This window comes from Athene noctua, chromosome 25 (genome assembly GCF_965140245.1).
Source record: "Athene noctua chromosome 25, bAthNoc1.hap1.1, whole genome shotgun sequence".
Taxonomy (NCBI): Eukaryota; Metazoa; Chordata; class Aves; order Strigiformes; family Strigidae; genus Athene; species Athene noctua.
Genome location: NC_134061.1, coordinates 7,791,212 through 7,797,211, shown reverse-complemented (window position 1 = coordinate 7,797,211; position 6,000 = coordinate 7,791,212).

Here is a 6,000-nt window from a genome sequence, read left to right as displayed (position 1 = left end):
CATGCCTTAGATCCTTGGTACACTAGTAGCTGAATCCTGGCAGGGTAGGGGCTGACAGAGATGAAATGGAAAATTACTTGCTGAAAATCAGTTATCTTGGACCCTAGAGATTGCAGCAGGCTGTGACCAGCATCCCCCCTGAGTTGGGACACCTCTCAGGCTCAGGCTTCTCAAAGTTTGACGATTGCCTGCCCACAAATCTGATGGAAGGCCAGAGTGAAGTTGGACTTCTTCCTGACTCTCTGTTATCACCCGCTGAGGAAAACTGATGCATTGGGAGTATTTACTAAACTCAAGAAGAGGGAAATTTTCACGTTGAGCCAGCTTCTCTTTTACCCGCTCTCTGCTTACCGATGTGTCTGGGGAGTCACAGTTGCTTTCATGAGTGTAGGGACTTACATATTTTACTGGATCCAAATAATTTTGTCTGTCTGTGTCTTTGTATGTTTTGTATTTGCAAATGTGCATGTATATGTGTACAGATTTAAGGAACCATATAGTAAGTTAGTGTGAATCTTGTCATCTTGGAATCTGTAGTTAAGTCGCTATTTTAACCATAGCTTATTTTACTGAATTACTTTGTAAATCTTTAAACTGGTTAAGGATTAAGTGCTGCTAGTCAATAATAGATCTTGATTTGCTGCTAAATCATTACCACGTTAATACTTTCATCCACCACACCTTGGTGTTCACAAGATTGTTTCTCACACTTTGTTTTTCCTCACTCCTCACTGACATGCAGCATTTTGCCCTTTTAGAAATATTTTTTCAGGGACGTGCCACCAGTTTTGCCGATTGGCTCAACCCTGCTCTGAGGTGAGTCCACTGTCAAGCTGTCTGGAGCTGTCTGTGTCTAACATGAGGGCAGCACGAAGGCAGCCCCTGGCCTCTTCTCATGGAGGCCACCCTGCCGAACACCACCTCCCTGCTGAACACCACTTCCACTTCCTACCCTGGTTGTATGACCCAAACCTTTGTTTTCTGTGCTGCAGCCAGCTTAGCCTTTCTCACCGGGACGACCTACGACTGTTGGGTCACTGTCTGCAAACCACTGAACCATGAGTCATGAACAGGAAACCTCGCATGCAGAGAGATGGTCACCAGAGCATGGATTGCAGCTGTTTCCTACTCTGTGTTGCACACTGGCAATACCCTAGAATCACAGAATGGTTGAGGCGGGAAGGGACCTCCAGTGGTCATCTGATCCAACCGCCATGCTCAAGCAGGGCCACCTACAGCCAGTTGCTCAGGACCAATTCTAGATGGTTTTTGAATATCTCCAGGTATGGAGACTCCACAATGTCTCTGGACAACCTGTACCAGTGCTCCGTCACCCTCACAGTGTTTTACTGTTTCCTGATGTTCAGAGAGACCCTCTCATGTTTCAGTTTGTGCCCATTGCCTCTTGTCATCTCACCACACACCACTGAAAAGAACCTGGTTCTGTCCCCTTTACAACCGACCTTCAGGTATTTATATACATGGGTAAGATCCCACCAAAGCCTTCTCTTCTCCAGGGTAAGCAGTCACAACTCTCAGCCTTTCCTCACAGGGGACATGTTCCAGTCCCTCAATCATCTCCAGGCCACTTTGAGGGACCCTCCCCACTATGTCTATGTGTCTGTTTCACTATGGAGCCCCAAATGGCCCACAGTACACCAGGTGTGGCCTCACCGGGGCTGAGAGGAAGGATCACCTCCCTCAACCTGCTGGAAACACTCATAGAATCATAGAACAGTTTGTGTTGGAAGGGACCTTTAAACGTCATCTAGTCCAACCCCCTCTGCAATGAGCAGGGACATCAACTAGATCAGCTTCCTCAGAGCCCCATCCAACATGACCTTGAATGTTTCCAGGAATGGGGCATCTACCACCTCTCTGGGCAATTTGTTCCAGTGCTTCACCACGTCATCGTAAAAAATTTCTTCCTTATATCTAGTCTAAATCCACCCTCTTTTAATTTCAAACCATTACTGCTTGTCCTATTGCTACAGGCCCTACTAAAAAGTCTGTCCCCATCTTCCTTATGAGCCCCCTTGAAGTACTGGGAGGCTGCAATAAGGTTTTCCCTGAACCTTCTTTTCTCCAGGCTGAGCAATGCCAACTCTCTCAGCCGTTCCTCAAGGAGAGGTGTTCCATCCCTCTGATCATCTTTGTGGCCCTCCTCTGGACTCGCCTCAACAGGTCTGTGTCTTTCCTGTACTGAGGATCCAGATCACTATTCCAGGTGGGCTCTCACCAGACCAGAGTACAAGGGCAGAGTCACCTCCTTGACCTGCTGGCCACGCTTCTTTTGATGCAGCCCAGGATACGGTTGGCTTTCTGGGCTGCAAGCGCACATTGCCAGCTCATGTCCAGTTTTTCATCCACGAGTATTCCCAAGTCCTTCCCCGCAGGGCTGCTCTCAATCTCTTCAGCCCCCAGCCTGTATTAATACTGGGGGTTGCTCTCACCCATGGGCAGGACCTTGCACTTGGCCTTGCTGAACCTCATGAGGTTCATATAGGCTCACTTCTTGAGCTTGTCCAGGTCCCTCTGAATGGCATCCTGCCCCTCAGGTGTGTCACCCGCACCACTCAACTTGCTGTCATCATCAAATTTGCTGAGGGTACACTCGATCCCACTGTCTTTCTCACTGTTAGATACATTTAAAGTACTGGTCCCAGTATGGACCCCTGAGGGACACCACTTGCCACTGATCTCCATCTGGACACTGAGCCATTGGCCACCACCCTCTGGATGTGACCATCCAGCCAGTTCCTTATCCACCAAATAGTCCACCCATCCAATCCATATCTCTCCAATTTAGAGAGAGGGATGTTGTGAGGGACCCTGTCAAAGGCCTCATGGAAGTCCAGATAGATGACATCCATAGCTCTGCCCTTGTCCCCTGAGGCTGACAGGTCAGTAGTTCCCTGGTTCCTCCTTTCCACCCTTTTTTAAAATGGGTGCAATGTTTCCCTTTTTCCAGTCACTGAGGACTTCACCTGACTACCATGACTTTTCCAATATCATGGAGAGTGGCTTGGCAACTACAACAGCCAGTTCCCTCAGGGTTCTGGGATGTATCTCATCAGGTCCCATAGACTTACACATGTTCGGGTTCCTCAGGTGGTCTCGAGCCTCATCTTCTCTTACAGGGGAGGGACTTTGTTCCCCCAGTCCTTGTCTTGCAGTCTATTCACTCAAGAGGTGTGGGAGGAGAAGCTGCCAGTGAAAACTGTGGCACAAGTTTAAGTACCTCAGCCTCTTCCTCAGCTGTTGTTACCAGTTTACCAGTCAGGTTTATCAGAGGGGGTGTACACTTTCCTTGACCTTTTTTCTCTGGCTGACATACCTGTAGAAGCCCTTCTTATTCTTTGTGTCCCTTCCCAAGTTCAGCTCCAGCCTCCCCTTGGCCTTCCTGACCCCATCCCTACACAACCGGGAAGTGTCCCAAAACTTGTCCCTCCTTCCACTGTCTGTGCATTTCCTTCTTCTCCTTTACTGTGACTACAAGATCTTGACTCATCCATGCTGGTCTCTTGCCTTTCCTTCCTGATTTCTTACACGTGGGGACTGAGAGCTCCTGTGCTCTATGGAATTCCCCCCAGTGTAGCCCAGGACAGCATTAGCTGCCTTCGCTGCAAGGCCACATTAGGATTTTGTTCATTAATTTCACTTGTGGAAATAATTTCATGACTTTAAGGATGCATCTCACTTAGGGCTGGGTTTCGTAATATTGGTGTCTCCATGTGAGTTATGCCTCTGTGCTTCAAATATACTCACTGGATAACAAGAAAATGAAAGGACTTGAGAGACATTCAGATTCCCATAGCAAGAACACCCGTATTTGACAGGTGAAGCATTTATCTGTCTCCACTGATTGTTCTGACCATCAGATGCCTGACTCACAAATAAAACACCAGGATTTGGGAGCCCAGATGCAGGTCTATTAATCTCTGGGTCAGCTAGGAGGAGTCCCACCCAAGGACACCCACATAAGGTCAGGCTGAAGCCTCACCTTGCTCAGTAACTCGATTGTTTATACAACCATTAGTGTATAGGCAAGACCAGAAGAGTAATTCAGCGTATACTGCTAGAGCTACAGAATATTTTGCTAGTCTCCAGAAACTGGTGCAATAGTATATACTGTCATTTTTAGACAGCATAGCTTGGTTAGTTCCTGTGACTATATTGAATGGACCTGCAGGGGCAGTAATGAAGATTTAAATGCCCAATTTACATCTTCATTTGGGTACCTAGAGTTAAGTACCCTCACCTTCACCTGATTCTTGCCCATGCTGACCACACAGCTGAATCATGCTGTCCCCTGTAATGAAGAATCCTTCTCTGACTATAGAATAACTGCAGATATTTTGAACACATGAAGACATCTACGCTTGGATGTTTTCACTAGCAAATGGAAGTTAAGCTTTAGAGCTTTTTACTAAAAGAACTAGAAAAGGAAAATGTGTTTTGTCTCTTTCCCCCATTCTGGTGAAAATATATTCTTCCCTACAAATTCTCCTGGGGTTTGTCTTTCCCAGAAATAAATAGATTTTCTTTAGTGCTGTCAAATAACTCTTCTGTCCAACCTTGGCATCTGGTCCTCTGCATGTCCACAGGGTAGAAATGACTTAATTACCTGTCTCCATCTGTAGTTAAACAAACACATTTGTTGAGTAGATCACTTTCAAGAGGCAACGAGCATAAGATTGGAACAGGTTTGTTCTTTCTGCTCTACACAGTCATCCAACACTACCTAGGTAAGCTCTGCAGTGTCAAACACCTGCAATGGCTCTCAAGCAGTAACCTCAGTGCTACAATGCAGACCCTCAGCTCCATGCCATAGAAGTTTTCTCCTGGTGGTTTTTTTTGTTTTTTTTTTTTTTTTTTCTTGCTTGTGATTTTTTTTGGTGAGTAAGCATAGCCCTCGCAACAGTTTAGGATTTTTGAACAGAGGAAAAAAGACTCTACACAGGTGCAGACATAAATTTAGGGCCACAGACACACTATGTGATATTCAGAGTAGATGCTCAAACATGTGCTACGTAGTGGTGGGATGTCCCAGCACCGATGCCTTAAGAGCTGGAAGTCATTCCTTCCTGGGAACTATTTTGTCAGTTTGAAGAAGCTATTAACTCTGCTACAAGAAGAGCCCATTTAGTATAACAGGAGTAAGCAGGTGGGTCAAAACAGTTTGTGCTCTTCTACTAGAGAGGAGTACAAAGGGCATGTACAAAGTGAAACAGTTCATGTCCATCCAAGCTGTTTTGTAAGCTGAAATAATACAGTTAGAAAAGATAATTTAGAGATTCTCTTCTGAAACACACCCTTACCCCAAAGAAAATCAGTAAGGTAGACACTGACACTGCCTGTGCTGGGAGAAGTCCACCACAATTTTCAGGGAAAAGAGCATGACCAAGCATCTTTTCTATTTACAAAGATAGAAATGAGGCTGTGGGACCACTGGAAAAAGTGAGTGCAACAAAGGTGTTGGAGCTGAAGTTTCTCCACTTCTTCAGCTGTATAAACACAACACAGTTTCCTGCACAACAAGAAAAAGATAGTTATTAACTGCTCTGGCCATTGGCAAGATAGGAATCTGGGTTGCACTAGGAGAATGAGTCAGGTGACAAAATTTAGGTATCTAGGGCCACTGGACTTGCCTTGGGATAGCCAAGTGGGCCTCTACACATCACTCGAGAAGGACAAAAGTCCTCTTTCTGCTCCTTCTTGCCCAGCCCCACTGGGTTGTCTTCAGCTATCCTGAGACATTGCAAAGGGCATCAGACATCTCCCTGTAGGAAACCAAAACCTCATGTAGAACCTAGAGAGCTGTCTCTGAAGTAGAAATCTTCCTGCTAGTCAGAAAAACCATGCCTGGAACTCAGATGGCTGTATTGGCTAGACCTCCAACCACTATTGGGAAATGTGCCTATAAATGCCTTAATGCAGATTTCTTAAATCCTGCCCATGAAATTCTAATCTGATGAATTCCACCCCTTCTGAACTTCA